This window comes from Oncorhynchus keta, unplaced genomic scaffold (genome assembly GCF_023373465.1).
Source record: "Oncorhynchus keta strain PuntledgeMale-10-30-2019 unplaced genomic scaffold, Oket_V2 Un_contig_14354_pilon_pilon, whole genome shotgun sequence".
NCBI lineage: Eukaryota > Metazoa > Chordata > Actinopteri > Salmoniformes > Salmonidae > Oncorhynchus > Oncorhynchus keta.
In genome coordinates this window covers 16,859-33,603 of record NW_026278693.1, presented here as the reverse complement: position 1 = coordinate 33,603, position 16,745 = coordinate 16,859, and the positions used below count along the sequence as shown (strand labels likewise).

Genomic DNA, 16,745 nt, shown 5'->3' with positions numbered 1-16,745 from the left:
TAAAACATAACATATTTTATTTTGTAGTTTGGAAACAGGTTTGAGGGTAGTCTCCTTTTAAAAAAATCTAATATAGGTCCCTTTCAGTACTTATTATCCAGAGAAATAAACTGAGGCGTTATCTGTAATTATGTGTTTCAGAATGTTGTGTCTCTCATTACACTAATTTCCTGGTTATTTGACAATAAGATAAACACACATCCCTATTGGCACACACACACACACACACACACTCACACACTGTCACACACACAAACATACACACATATACTCACACACACAAGCACACTGACACATACACACAAACATACATACCCCTACCCTAACCCTAACCCTAACCCTAACCCTAACCCTAACCCACAGCTAACTGTAGCTAGCATCATACTAACCACAGCTAACTGGAGCTATCATCATACTAACCACAGCTAACTGTAGCTAGCACCATACTAACCACAGCCAACTGGAGCTAGCATCATACTAACCACAGACTAGGTTGACATGCCCCAAATGGCAACCTATTCCTTATGTAGTGCACTACTTTTGACAGAATTTGCCTTTCTTAAAGGAGTGGTTGTAGTACTACAATATGGTATGACACTATCTAAGACAGATTGCTTAGTATCTCTGCCAACTATCTATCTAGCCTGGCTGTGGGTATAATCCATACAGCCCACAGTGTCTGTGTGTGTGTGTGTGTGTGTGTGTGTGTGTGTGTGTGTGTGTGTGTGTGTGTGTGTGTGTGTGTGTGTGTGTGTGTGTGTGTGTGTGTGTGTGTGTGTGTGTGTGTGTCTTGGCATCATCCATACAGCCCATAAACAATAGAAGCAGAGTTTGATGAATGGCTCAGCTTGAAAGGACTTGTTGGTAGTTGACCGAGAGAGAGACACATCCCATTCAGTCCCGGGAGATTCTTCGGTCTACATACAGAATCTGCCCACAGGAGATTAACTGAGATGAGATGAGACATCACAGAAAGATGATCACATACAAGAAAAGGGAGATACTGTTAGTGGACCAAGGTTGTACAGAGATACTGTTAGTGGACCAAGGTTGTACAGAGATACTGTTAGTGGACCAAGGTTGTACAGAGATACTGTTAGTGGACCAAGGTTGTACAGAGATACTGTTAGTCGACCAAGGTTATCTCCCTGTCCTGTTCTTTACCTGTCCTGTTCTCTCCCTGTCCCGTTCTCTCCCTGTCCCGTTCTCTCCCTGTCCCGTTCTCTCCCTGTCCCGTTCTCTCCCTGTCCTGTTCTCTCCCTGTCCCGTTCTCTCCCTGTCCCGTTCTCTCCTGTCCCGCTCTCTCTCCCTGTCCCGTTCTCTCCCCTGTCCCGTTCTCTCCCTGCGTTTTCTATTGCACTCCACACTGCCCTCTCCCACATGTACAAGAGCAACACCTTTGTGAAAATGCTAGTAATCGACGACAGCCTCAGCGTTCAACAACATAGTGCCCTCCAGGTGGTAGGCAATACATCCGCCACTCTGACCTCAGAACGCCCCCTGTCAGGGTTGTGGACGCAGGCCCCTCCTGTACTCCATGTTCACCCACGACCTAGTCCCCTCCTGTACTCCCTGTTCACCTACGACTTAGTCCCCTCCTGTACTCCCTGTTCACCCACAACTTAGTCCCCTCCTGTACTTCCTGTTCACCCACAACTTAGTCCCCTCCTGTACTCCCTGTTCACCCACAACTTAGTCCCCTCCTGTACTCCCTGTTCACCCACGACTTAGTCCCCTCCTGTACTCCCTGTTCACCCACAACTTAGTCCCCTCCTGTACTTCCTGTTCACCCACAACTTAGTCCCCTCCTGTACTCCCTGTTCACCCACAACTTAGTCCCCTCCTGTACTCCCTGTTCACCCACAACTTAGTCCCCTCCTGTACTTCCTGTTCACCCACAACTTAGTCCCCTCCTGTACTCCCTGTTCACCCACAACTTAGTCCCCTCCTGTACTCCCTGTTCACCCACAACTTAGTCCCCTCCTGTACTCCCTGTTCACCCACGACTTATAGTCCCTCCTGTATTCCCTGTTCACCCACGACTTAGTCCCCTCCTGTACTCCCTGTTCACCCACTGACTTAGTCCCCTCCTGTACTCCCTGTTCACCCACGACTTAGTCCCTCCCTGTACTCCCTGTTCACCCACGACTTAGTCCCCTCCTGTACTCCCTGTTCACCCACGACTTAGTCCCGTCCTGTACTCCCTGTTCACCCACGACTTAGTCCCCTCCTGTACTCCCTGTTCACCCACGACTTAGTCCCCTCCTGTACTCCCTGTTCACCCACGACTTAGTCCCCTCCTGTATTCCCTGTTCACCTACGACTTAGTCCCCTCCTGTACTCCCTGTTCACCCACGACTTAGTCCCCTCCTGTACTCCCTGTTCACCCTACGACTTAGTCCCCTCCATTTACATTACATTTACATTTAAGTCATTTAGCAGACGCTCTTATCCAGAGCGACTTACAAATTGGTGCATACACCTTATGACAACCAGTGGAACAGCCACTTGCATCTAAATCTTGTTGGGGGTGAGAAGGGGGGTGAGAAGGATTACTTACCCTTACTTACCCTATCCTAGGTATTCCTTGAAGAGGTGGGGTTTCAGGTGTCTCCGGAAGGTGGTGATTGACTCCGCTGTCCTGGCGTCGTGAGGGAGTTTGTTCCACCATTGGGGGCCAGAGCAGCGAACAGTTTTGACTGGGCTGAGCGGGAACTGTACTTCCTCAGTGGTAGGGAGGCGAGCAGGCCAGAGGTGGATGAACGCAGTGTCCTTGTTTGGGTGTAGGGCCTGATCAGAGCCTGGAGGTACTGAGGTGCCGTTCCCTCACAGCCCGTAGGCGAGCACCATGGTCTTGTAGCGGATGCGAGCTTCAACTGGAAGCCAGTGGAGAGAGCGGAGGAGCGGGGTGACGTGAGAGAACTTGGGAAGGTTGAACACCAGACGGGCTGCGGCGTTCTGGATGAGTTGTAGGGGTTTAATGGCACAGGCAGGGAGCCCAGCCAACAGCGAGTTGCAGTAATCAAGACGGGAGATGACAAGTGCCTGGATTAGGACCTGCGCCGCTTCCTGTGTGAGGCAGGGTCGTACTTTGCGGATGTTGTAGAGCATGAACCTACAGGAACGGGACACCGCCTTGATGTTAGTTGAGAACGTCAGGGTGTTGTCCAGGATCACGCCAAGGTTCTTAGCGCTCTGGGAGGAGGACACAATGGAGTTGTCAACCGTGATGGCGAGATCATGGAACGGGCAGTCCTTCCCCCGGGAGGAAGAGGAGCTCCGTCTTGCTGAGGTTCAGCTTGAGGTGGTGATCCGTCATCCACACTGATATGTCTGCCAGACATGCAGAGATGCGATTCGCCACCTGGTCATCAGAAGGGGGAAAGGAGAAGATTAATTGTGTGTCGTCTGCATAGCAATGATAGGAGAGACCATGTGAGGTTATGACAGAGCCAAGTGACTTGGTGTATAGCGAGAATAAGAGAGGGCCTAGAACAGAGCCCTGGGGGACACCAGTGGTGAGAGCGCGTGGTGAGGAGACAGATTCTCGCCACGCCACCTGGTAGGAGCGACCTGTCAGGTAGGACGCAATCCAAGCGTGGGCCGCGCCGGAGATGCCCAACTCGGAGAGGGTGGAGAGGAGGATCTGATGGTTCACAGTATCGAAGGCAGCCGATAGGTCTAGAAGGATGAGAGCAGAGGAGAAGAATAGCAAAGTGCGGAGCGCTCCGTGATACAGAGAAGAGCAGTCTCAGTTGAATGACTAGTCTTGAAACCTGACTGATTTGGATCAAGAAGGTCATTCTGAGAGATAGCGGTAGAGCTGGCCAAGGACGGCACGCTCAAGAGTTTTGAGAGAAAAGAGAGAAGGGATACTTATCTGCAGTTGTTGACATCGGAGGGATCGAGTGTAGGTTTTTTCAGAAGGGGTGCAACTCTCGCCTTCTTGAAGACGGGAGGGACGTAGCCAGCGGTCAGGGATGAGTTGATGAGCGAGGTGAGGTAAGGGAGAAGGTCTCCGGAAATGGTCTGGAGAAGAGAGGAGGGGATAGGTCAAGCGGGCAGGTTGTTACGGCCGTCGTCACAAGACGCGAGATTTCATCTGGAGAGAGAGGGGAGAAAGAGGTCAGAGCATAGGGTAGGGCAGTGTGGCAGAACTAGCAGTGTCGTTGACTTAGCAAACGAGGATCGGATGTCATCGACCTTCTTTTCAAAATGGTTGACTAAGTCATCTGCAGAGAGGGGAGGAGGGAGGGGGAGGATTCAGGAGGGAGGAGAAGGTGGCAAAGAGCTTCCTAGGGTTAGAGGCAGATGCTTGGAATTTAGAGGGTAGAAAGTGGCTTTAGCAGCAGAGACAGAGGAGGAAAATGTAGAGAGGAGGGAGCAAAGGATGCCAGGTCCGCAGGGAGGCGAGTTTTCTCCATTTCCGCTCGGCTGCCCGAGCCCTGTTCTGTGAGCTCGCAATGAGTCGAGCCACGGAGCGGGAGGGGAGGACCGAGCCGGCCTGGAGGATAGGGGACATAGGGAGTCAAAGGATGCAGTAAGGGAGGAGAGGAGGGTTGAGGAGGCAGAATCAGAGATAGGTTGGAGAAAGTTTGAGCAGAGGGAAGAGAAGATAGGATGGAAGAGGAGAGAGTAGCGGGGAGAGAGAGCGAAGGTTGGGACGGCGCGATACCATCCGAGTAGGGGCAGTGTGGGAAGTGTTGGATGAGAGCGAGAGGGAAAAGGATACAAGGTAGTGGTCGGAGACTTGGAGGGAGTTGCAATGAGGTTAGTGGAAGAACAGCATCTAGTAAAGATGAGGTCAAGCGTATTGCCTGCCTTGTGAGTAGGGGGAAGGTGAGAGGGTGAGGTCAAAAGAGGAGAGGAGTGGAAAGAAGGAGGCAGAGAGGAATGAGTCAAAGGTAGACGGGGGAGGTTAAAGTCGCCCAGAACTGTGAGAGGTGAGCCGTCCTCAGGAAAGGAGCTTATCAAGGCATCAAGCTCATTGATGAACTTCCGAGGGAACCTGGAGGCGATAAATGATAAGGATGTTAAGCTTGAAAGGGCTGGTAACTGTGACAGCATGGAATTCAAAGGAGGCAATAGACAGATGGGTAAGGGAGAAAGAGAGAAAGACCACTTGGGAGAGATGAGGATCCCGGTGCCACCACCCCGCTGACCAGAAGCCTCGGGTGTGCGAGAACACGTGGGCGGACGAGGAGAGAGCAGTAGGAGTAGCAGTGTTATCTGTGGTGATCCATGTTTCCGTCAGTGCCAAGAAGTCAAGGGACTGAGGGAGGCATAGGCTGAGATGAACTCTGCCTTGTTGGCCGCAGATTGGCAGTTCCAGAGGCTACCAGAGACCTGGAACTCCACGTGGGTCGTACGCGCTGGGACCACCAGGTTAGGTGGTCGCGCCACGCGGTGTGAGCGCTTGTATGGTCTGTGCAGAGAGGAGAGAACAGGGATAGACAGACACATAGTTGACAGGCTACAGAAAAGGCTACGCTAATGCAAGGAAATTGAATGACAAGCAGACTACACGTCTCGAATGTTCAGAAAGTTAAGCTTACGTAGCAAGAATCTATTGACTAAAATGATTAAAATGATACAGTACTGCTAAAGTAGGCTAGCTGGCAGTAGCTGCGTTGTTGACACTACACTAATCAAGTCGTTCCTGTACTCCCTGTTCACCCACGACTTAGTCCCCCTCCTGTACCCTGCTGGGTTCACCCACGACTTAGTCCCCTCCTGTACTCTGTTCACCCACGACTTAGTCCCGTCCTGTACTCCCTGTTCACCCACGACTTAGTCCCCTCCTGTATTCCCTGTTCACCCACGACTTAGTCCCCTCCTGTACTCCCTGTTCACCCACGACTTAGTCCCCTCCTGTACTCCCTGTTCACCCACGACTTAGTCCCTCCTGTACTCCTGTTCACCCACGACTTAGTCCCCTCCTGTACTCCCTGTTCACCCACGACTTAGTCCCCTCCTGTACTCCCTGTTCACCCACGACTTAGTCCCGTCCTGTACTCCCTGTTCACCCACGACTTAGTCCCCTCCTGTACTCCCTGTTCACCCACGACTTAGTCCCCTCCTGTACTCCCTGTTCACCCACGACTTAGTCCCCTCCTGTACTCCCTGTTCACCCACGACTTAGTCCCCTCCTGTACTCCTGTTCACCCACGACTTAGTCCCGTCCTGTACTCCCTGTTCACCCCACGACTTAGTCCCCTCCTGTACTCCTGTTCACCCACGACTTAGTCCCCTCCTGTACTCCCTGTTCACCCACGACTTAGTCCCCTCCTGTACTCCCTGTTCACCCACGACTTAGTCCCCTCCTGTACTCCCTGTTCACCCACGACTTAGTCCCCTCCTGTACTCCCTGTTCACCCACGACTTAGTCCCCCTCCTGTACTCCCTGTTCACCCACGACTTAGTCCCGTCCTGTACTCCCTGTTCACCCACGACTTAGTCCCCTCCTGTATTCCCTGTTCACCCACGACTTAGTCCCCTCCTGTACTCCTGTTCACCCACGACTTAGTCCCCTCCTGTACTCCCTGTTCACCCACGACTTAGTCCCGTCCTGTACTCCCTGTTCACCCACGACTTAGTCCCCTCCTGTACTCCCTGTTCACCCACGACTTAGTCCCCTCCTGTACTCCCTGTTCACCCACGACTTCGTGGCCACGAACGACTCCAGCACCATCATTACATTTTCTGGTGACACGACGCTGGTAGGCGGTTCTGACGGTTTGGTGCCAGAAAAACAATAATATAATATATATAATAATATAATATAATAATAATATATAATAATAATAATAATAATATATGCCATTTAGCATATATTAACGTGGGCAAGACAATCGATCTTATCATGGACTAGAGGAAACGAAGGGCCGGGCACAACCCCCGTTCACATTGATGGGGCTGTAGTGGAGCGGGTTGAGAGCTTCCTCGCTGTCCACATCACCAAGGAGTTAACATGGTCCACACACACCAACACAGTCATGATGAGGGCACGAGGCCAAAAAATATTTAGTATGGGTCCTGAGATCCTCAAAGGTTCTACGGCTGAACCAGCGAGACCAGCTTGACACGATGCATCCCCGCTTGGTATGGAAATGCTTGGCATCCGACCACAAGGGAACTACAGAGGTACTGGTACCCTGTGTATATAGCCAAGTAATCGTTCGTCTTTGTGCTATAATATCTCTCTGCATTGTTGGGAAGGGCTCATAAGTAAGTATTTCACTGTTATGCCCCAATCAGAATGACAACGTCATTGGATCACTGCTGTGTGATAAATTCTGCAGTCAAACTTTTTTCATGATGTAATCCGACACGTAATCGACCCCCAAAAAAAAAAAAAAAAAATATATATATATCCAACGTATACACCTCACGGAACACAGAAAGTAGGGTGCCATTTGGGACGCACATTTAAATTCAGCAGACTCTCCCCCTTTTGATAAGCCTCATGACTACTGCTCTAAGAACCCTCTGTGTTCTATTACCTCTGTCTGTCTGTATTACCTCTGTCTGTCTGTATTACCTCTGTCTGTCTGTATTACCTATGTCTGTCTGTATTACCTCTGTCTGTCTGTATTACCTATGTCTGTCTGTAGTACAGCAGGCCACAGAAGGAGATGAGACTCATGACTACTGCTCTAAAAAACATCTGTGTTCTTTTACCTCTGTCTGTCTGTATTACCTATGTCTGTCTGTATTACCTCTGTCTGTCTGTATTACCTATGTCTGTCTGTATTACCTCTGTCTGTCTGTATTACCTATGTCTGTCTGTAGTACAGCAGGCCACCGAAGGAGATGAGACTCATGACTACTGCTCTAAAAACATCTGTGTTCTTTTACCTCTGTCTGTCTGTATTACCTATGTCTGTCTGTATTACCTCTGTCTGTCTGTATTACCTCTGTCTGTCTGTATTACCTATGTCTGTCTGTATTACCTATGTCTGTCTGTATTACCTCTGTATTACCTATGTCTGTCTGTATTACCTCTGTCTGTCTGTATTACCTATGTCTGTCTGTATTACCTCTGTCTGTCTGTATTACCTCTGTCTGTCTGTATTACCTCTGTCTGTCTGTATTACCTCTGTCTGTCTGTATTACCTCTGTTTGTCTGTATTACCTATGTCTGTCTGTATTACCTCTGTCTGTCTGTATTACCTCTGTCTGTCTGTATTACCTATGTCTGTCTGTATTACCTATGTCTGTCTGTATTACCTCTGTCTGTCTGTATTACCTATGTCTGTCTGTATTACCTCTGTCTGTCTGTATTACCTCTGTCTGTCTGTATTACCTATGTCTGTCTGTATTACCTATGTCTGTCTGTATTACCTCTGTCTGTCTGTATTACCTCTGTCTGTCTGTATTACCTATGTCTGTCTGTATTACCTATGTCTGTCTGTATTACCTCTGTCTGTCTGTATTACCTATGTCTGTCTGTATTACCTCTGTCTGTCTGTATTACCTATGTCTGTCTGTATTACCTCTGTCTGTCTGTATTACCTCTGTCTGCCTGTAGTACAGCAGGCCACAGAAGGAGATGAGACTCATGACTACTGCTCTAAAAAACATCTGTGTTCTATTGCCTCTGTCTGTCTGTATTACCTATGTCTGTCTGTAGTACAGCAGGCCACAGAAGGAGATGAGACTCATGACTACTGCTCTAAAAAACATCTGTGTTCTATTACCTCTGTCTGTCTGTAGAACTGCAGGCCACAGAACAAGATGAGACTCATGCTCTAAGAAATAAACATCTGTGTTCTGTACCTCTGTCTGTCTGTAGTGCTGCAGGCCACAGAAGGAGATGAGACTCATGCTCTAAGAAATAAACATCTGTGTTCTATTACCTCTGTCTGTCTGTAGTGCTGCAGGCCACAGAAGGGAGATGAGACTCATGACCGCTGCTCTAAGAAAACATATCCTTTGTCTTGGTTTCAATCCATGAAATAGATAAAGTGCGATGTTCATTCCTATAACCTTGGTAATCTATAGACGTGATCTATTTGTCTAAGTAACAAGTTGACAAGAGAACAAGATAACAGGACGATTGCTTTGATCTGGACAGTCCTTTCTGAGTGCTCCCCAGCCGACAGGCTACAAAGGCCTGGGAGGGTGGGAAGAATTCAAAGGCTCATGGGTGAAATAAAGACAGAGATCAAATGTCGTACTGTCTAAAACGCTGAAACTGTAAACACACAGTACTTTGATTTGTTTGTTGCTCTCCCTCTCTCCCTTCCTTATTTAAGAAAATAAATAATAATAATAATATTATTATTTTTTTAATGTTATTTACTTGTTCCCTATTAAGGCATAGCAGAGAAATTGTTTATTATTTTCTTATTTCTCACCCATAGAAAGGACAATATTAAATGTTAATGAATTGATTGAATGAATCTTGAAGAAACAATAAACATTTAATTAACTGGCCAGTTAAGAAAAGAGACAGACTAGCAGGCTATGTGTAAGAAACCCACAATGCACCTCTCAGTTACTAGTTCCAGCTATCTGTTGGCCAGTTAAGAAAAGAGAGACAGACTAGCAGGCTATGTGTAAGAAACCCACAATGCACCTCTCAGTTACTAGTTCCAGCTATCTGTTGGCCAGTTAAGAAAAGAGAGAGACAGACTAGCAGGCTATGTGTAAGAAACCCACAATGCACCTCTCAGTTACTAGTTCCAGCTATCTGTTGGCCAGTTAAGAAAAGAGAGAGACAGACTAGCAGGCTATGTGTAAGAAACCCACAATGCACCTCTCAGTTACTAGTTCCAGCTATCTGTTGGCCAGTTAAGAAAAGAGAGACAGACTAGCAGGCTATGTGTAAGAAACCCACAATGCACCTCTCAGTTACTAGTTCCAGCTATCTGTTGGCCAGTTAAGAAAAGAGAGACAGACTGCAGGCTATGTGTAAGAAACCCACAATGCACCTCTCAGTTACTAGTTCCAGCTATCTGTTGGACAATTACTGCATATCAACATTAATTCATTAACTGAATTCCAAGGTGGAATGTACAAGAAATGTAGCTATGCCAACTGAACATGTAGCCAATCCAGTACCCAGAGTGGCTCTCCCAGTACCCATACTGGCTCTCCCAGTACCCAAACTGGCTCTACCAGTACCCAGAGTGGCTCTACCAGTACCCAGAGTGGCTCTCCCAGTACCAATACTGGCTCTACCAGTACCCAGGTGGCTCTACCAGTACCCAGAGTGGCTCTCCCAGTACCCAGAGTGGCTCTACCAGTACCCAGAGTGGACCTACCAGTACCCAGAGTGGACCTACCAGTACCCAGAGTGGCTCTCCCAGTACCCAGAGTGGCCCTACCAGTACCCAGAGGGCTCTACCAGTACCCAGAGTGGCTCTACCAGTACCCAGAGTGGCCCTACCAGTACCCAGAGGGGCTCTACCAGTACCAGAGGGGCTCTACCAGTACCCAGAGTGGCTCTACCAGTACCCAGAGTGGCTCTACCATTACCCAGAGTGGCTCTCCCAGTACCAATACTGGCTCTCCCAGTACCCAAACTGGCTCTACCAGTACCAGAGTGGCTCTACCAGTACCCAGAGTGGCTCTCCCAGTACCAATACTGGCTCTCCCAGTACCCAAACTGGCTCTACCAGTACCCAGAGTGGCTCTCTCCAGTACCCATACTGGCTCTCCCAGTACCCAAACTGGCTCTACCAGTACCCAGGTGGCTCTACCAGTACCCAGGTGGCTATACCAGTACCCAGAGTGGCTCTCCCAGTACCCAGGTGGCTCTCCCAGTACCCAGAGTGGCTCTACCAGTACCCAGAGTGGACCTACCAGTACCCAGAGTGGCTCTCCCAGTACCCAGAGTGGCCCTACCAGTACCCAGAGGGGCTCTACCAGTACCCAGAGTGGCTCTACCAGTACCCAGAGTGGCTCTACCAGTACCCAGAGTGGACCTACCAGTACCCAGAGTGGCTCTCCCAGTACCCAGAGTGGCCCTACCAGTACCCAGAGGGGCTCTACCAGTACCCAGAGGGGCTCTACTAGTACCCAGAGTGGCTCTCCCAGTACCCAGAGTGGCTCTCCCAGTACCCAGAGTGGCTCTACCAGTACCCAGAGTGGCTCTACCAGTACCCAGAGTGGACCTACCAGTACCCAGAGGGGCTCTACCAGTACCCAGAGTGGACCTACCAGTACCCAGAGTGGACCTACCAGTACCCAGAGGGGCTCTACCAGTACCCAGAGTGGACCTCCCAGTACCCAGAGTGGCTCTACCAGTACCCAGAGGGCTCTACCAGTACCCAGAGGGGCTCTACCAGTACCCAGAGTGGACCTACCAGTACCCAGAGTGGCTCTACCAGTACCCAGAGTGTCTCTCCCAGTACCCAGAGTGTCTCTCCCAGTACCCAGAGTGGCTCTACCAGTACCCAGAGTCCAGTACCCAGAGTTAATCTACCAGTGCCCAGAGTGTCTCTCCCAGTACCCAGAGTGGCTCTACCAGTACCCAGAGTCCAGTACCCAGAGTTAATCTACCAGTGCCCAGAGTGTCTCTCCCAGTACCCAGAGTGGCTCTCCCAGTACCCAGAGTCCAGTACCCAGAGTGGCCCTACCAGTACCCAGAGTCCAGTACCCAGAGTCCAGTACCCAGAGTGGCCCTACCAGTACCCAGAGTCCAGTACCCAGAGTGGCTCTACCAGTACCCAGAGTGGCCCTACCAGTACCCAGAGTCCAGTACCCAGAGTGGCCCTACCAGTACCCAGAGTCCAGTACTCAGAGTGGATTGATGTTGCATTGATGTTACAAGTCATTTTACCAGAGGTGAAAGAAATGCACACCTGTTTAGGAGAGGTGCTGGCTAGCAGAGTAGAACACCTGTTTAGGAGAGGTGCTGGCTAGCAGAGTAGAACACCTGTTTAGGAGAGTGCTGGCTAGCAGAGTAGAACACCTGTTTAGGAGAGGTGCTGGCTAGCAGAGTAGAACACCTGTTTAGGAGAGGTGCTGGCTAGCAGAGTAGAACACCTGTTTAGGAGAGGTGCTGGCTAGCAGAGTAGAACACCTGTTTAGGAGAGGTGCTGGCTAGCAGAGTAGAACACCTGTTTAGGAGAGGTGCTGGTTAGCAGAGTAGAACACCTGTTTAGGAGAGGTGCTGGCTAGCAGAGTAGACCACCTGTTTAGGAGAGGTGCTGGCTAGCAGAGTAGAACACCTGTTTAGGAGAGGTGCTGGTTAGCAGAGTAGAACACCTGTTTAGGAGAGGTGCTGGCTAGCAGAGTAGAACACCTGGTTAGGAGAGGTGCTGGCTAGCAGAGTAGAACACCTGTTTAGGAGAGGTGCTGGCTAGCAGAGTAGAACACCTGTTTATGAGAGGTGCTGGTTAGCAGAGTAGAACACCTGTTTAGGAGAGGTGCTGGCTAGCAGAGTAGAACACCTGTTTATGAGAGGTGCTGGCTAGCAGAGTAGAACACCTGTTTAGGAGAGGTGCTGGCTAGCAGAGTAGAACACCTGGTTAGGAGAGGTGCTGGCTAGCAGAGTAGAACACCTGGTTAAGAGAGGTGCTGGCTAGCAGAGTAGAACACCTGGTTAAGAGAGGTGCTGGCTAGCAGAGTAGAACACCTGGTTAGGAGAGGTGCTGGCTAATGGAGTAGAACACCTGGTTAGGAGAGGTGCTGGCTAGCAGAGTAGAACACCTGGTTAGGAGAGGTACTGGCTAGCAGAGTAGAACACCTGGTTAGGAGAGGTGCTGGCTAATGGAGTAGAACACCTGGTTAGGAGAGGTGCTGGCTAATGGAGTAGAACACCTGGTTAGGAGAGGTACTGGCTAGCAGAGTAGAACACCTGGTTAGGAGAGGTGCTGGCTAGCAGAGTAGAACACCTGGTTAGGAGAGGTGCTGGCTAGCAGAGTAGAACACCTGGTTAGGAGAGGTGCTGGCTAGCAGAGTAGAACACCTGGTTAGGAGAGGTGCTGGCTAGCAGAGTAGAACACCTGGTTAGGAGAGGTGCTGGCTAGCAGAGTAGAACACCTGGTTAGGAGAGGTGCTGGCTAGAGGCTCACACTCTAGGAGCTCAGATGCAATAATTGAATAACGTTTGGACAGACAAGCTGTCTTCATCATAGTTTCAGTAGTTCAGTCATTATCGTCTCTTACAGATCCGCCCGCTCTGTCCCCCGATGAGTCAACACTATGTGGGTACAATGAAACTGAACTGTAGTCCACTCCAGTGGGTATAGACCTGCATCTGTTTGCTTTCATTTCATTGGATAATTATATGGAGAGTTTTGTTTTTTACCTGTTGTTCACCTTTCTCCGCACTATTGGTTAGAGCCTTTATTAAGTAATCATTTCACTGTGAGGTCTACTACACCTGTTGTATTCAGCATTTCACTGTGAGGTCTACTACACCTGTTGTATTCAGCATTTCACTGTGAGGTCTACTACACCTGTTGTATTCAGCATTTCACTGTGAGGTCTACTACACCTGTTGTATTCAGCATTTCACTGTGAGGTCTACTACACCTGTTGTATTCAGCATTTCACTGTATGGTCTTCTACACCTGTTTTATTCGGCATTTCACTGTAAGGTCTACTACACCTGTTGTATTCAGCATTTCACTGTAAGGTCTACTACACCTGTTGTATTCAGCATTTCACTGTAAGGTCTGCTACACCTGTTGTATTCAGCATTTCACTGTAAGGTCTACTACACCTGTTGTATTCAGCATTTCACTGTGAGGTCTACTACACCTGTTGTATTCAGCATTTCACTGTGAGGTCTACTACACCTGTTGTATTCAGCATTTCACTGTAAGGTCTGCTACACCTGTTGTATTCAGCATTTCACTGTGAGGTCTACTACACCTGTTGTATTCAGCATTTCACTGTAAGGTCTACTACACCTGTTGTATTCAGCTTTTCACTGTAAAGCCTACTACACCTGTTCTATTCAGCATTTCACTGTAAGGTCTACTACACCTGTAGTATTCAGCATTTCACTGTAAGGTCTACTACACCTGTTGTATTCAGCATTTCACTGTAAGGTCTACTACACCTGTTGTATTCAGCATTTCACTGTGAGGTCTACTACACCTGTTGTATTCAGCATTTCAATGTGAGGTCTACTACACCTGTTGTATTCAGCATTTCACTGTGAGGTCTACTACACCTGTTGTATTCAGCATTTCACTGTGCGGTCTACTACACCTGTTGTATTCAGCATTTCACTGTATGGTCTTCTACACCTGTTTTATTCGGCATTTCACTGTAAGGTCTACTACACCTGTTGTATTCAGCATTTCACTGTGAGGTCTACTACACCTGTTGTATTCAGCATTTCACTGTGAGGTCTACTACACCTGTTGTATTCAGCATTTCACTGTAAGGTCTACTACACCTGTTGTATTCAGCATTTCACTGTAAGGTCTACTACACCTGTTGTATTCAGCATTTCACTGTGAGGTCTACTACACCTGTTGTATTCAGCATTTCACTGTGAGGTCTACTACACCTGTTGTATTCAGCGTTTCACTGTAAGGTCTACTACACCTGTTGTATTCAGCATTTCACTGTAAGGTCTACTACACCTGTTGTATTCAGCATTTCACTGTAAGGTCTACTACACCTGTTGTATTCAGCATTTCACTGTGAGGTCTACTACACCTGTTGTATTCAGCATTTCACTGTAAGGTCTACTACACCTGTAGTATTCAGCATTTCACTGTGAGGTCTACTACACCTGTTGTATTCAGCATTTCACTGTAAGGTCTACTACACCTGTTGTATTCAGCATTTCACTGTGAGGTCTACTACACCTGTTGTATTCAGCATTTCACTGTAAGGTCTGCTACACCTGTTGTATTCAGCATTTCACTGTAAGGTCTACTACACCTGTTGTATTCAGCATTTCACTGTGAGGTCTACTACACCTGTTGTATTCAGCATTTCACTGTACGGTCTACTACACCTGTTGTATTTAGCATTTCACTGTAAGGTCTACAACACATGTTGTATTCAGCATTTCACTGTAAGGTCTACTACACCTGATGTATTCAGCATTTCACTGTGAGGTCTACTACACCTGTTGTATTCAGCATTTCACTGTGAGGTCTACTACACCTGTTGTATTCAGCATTTCACTGTAAGGTCTACTACACCTGTTGTATTCAGCATTTCACTGTAAGGTCTACTACACCTGTTGTATTCAGCATTTCACTGTGAGGTCTACTACACCTGTTGTATTCAGCATTTCACTGTAAGGTCTACCTACACCTGTTGTATTCAGCATTTGACTGTGAGGTCTACTACACCTGTTGTATTCAGCATTTCACTGTACGGTCTACTACACCTGTTGTATTCAGCATTTCACTGTAAGGTCTACAACACCTGTTGTATTCAGCATTTCACTGTGAGGTCTACTACACCTGTTGTATTCAGCATTTCACTGTAAGGTCTACTACACCTGTTGTATTCAGCATTTCACTGTAAGGTCTACTACACCTGTTGTATTCAGCATTTCACTGTGAGGTCTACTACACCTGTTGTATTCAGCATTTCACTGTAAGGTCTGCTACACCTGTTGTATTCAGCATTTCACTGTGAGGTCTACTACACCTGTTGTATTCAGCATTTCACTGTAAGGTCTACTACACCTGTTGTATTCAGCTTTTCACTGTAAAGCCTAATACACCTGTTGTATTCAGCATTTCACTGTAAGGTCTACCTACACCTGTTGTATTCAGCATTTGACTGTGAGGTCTACTACACCTGTTGTATTCAGCATTTCACTGTACGGTCTACTACACCTGTTGTATTCAGCATTTCACTGTAAGGTCTACAACACCTGTTGTATTCAGCATTTCACTGTGAGGTCTACTACACCTGTTGTATTCAGCATTTCACTGTAAGGTCTACAACACCTGTTGTATTCAGCATTTCACTGTAAGGTCTACTACACCTGTTGTATTCAGCATTTCACTGTGAGGTCTGCTACACCTGTTGTATTCAGCATTTCACTGTAAGGTCTACTACACCTGTTGTATTCAGCTTTTCACTGTAAAGCCTAATACACCTGTTCTATTCAGCATTTCACTGTAAGGTCTACTACACCTGTAGTATTCAGCATTTCACTGTAAGGTCTACTACACCTGTTGTATTCAGCATTTCACTGTAAGGTCTACTACACCTGTTGTATTCAGCATTTCACTGTGAGGTCTACTACACCTGTTGTATTCAGCATTTCACTGTAAGGTCTGCTACACCTGTTGTATTCAGAATTTCACTGAAAGGTCTACTACACCTGTTGTATTCAGCATGTCACTGTGAGGTCTACTACACCTGTTGTATTCAGCATTTCACTGTGAGGTCGACTACACCTGTTGTATTCAGCATTTCACTGTGAGGTCTACTACACCTGTTGTATTCAGCATTTCACTGTAAGGTCTACTACACCTGTTGTATTCGGCATCTCACTGTGAGGTCTACTACACCTGTTGTATTCAGCATTTCACTGTGAGGTCTACTACACCTGTTGTATTCGGCATCTCACTGTGAGGTCTACTACACCTGTTGTATTCAGCATTTCACTGTGAGGTCTACTACACCTGTTGTATTCAGCATTTCACTGTAAGGTCTACTACACCTGTTGTATTCGGCATCTCACTGTGAGGTCTACAACACCTGTTTTATTCAGCATTTCACTGTGAAGTCTACTACACCTGTTGTATTCGGCATCTCACTGTGAGGTCTACTACACCTGTTGTATTCAGCATTTCACTGTG

At 48.0% G+C, this 16,745-nt stretch overlaps 1 long non-coding RNA gene across 1 annotated transcript; it reads right to left on the bottom strand.

Annotated features, from left to right (window-relative positions):
* Positions 1 to 13,564: 13,564 nt before the first annotated feature.
* On the bottom strand, positions 13,565 to 16,203 carry LOC127918509 (uncharacterized). Its single transcript, XR_008100290.1, has 3 exons — positions 16,037 to 16,203; positions 14,249 to 14,666; positions 13,565 to 13,830 (listed from the first exon to the last, which is right to left on the bottom strand). It is a non-coding gene; the product is annotated as an uncharacterized LOC127918509 (long non-coding RNA).
* Between the last annotated feature and the right edge of the window lie 542 nt (positions 16,204 to 16,745).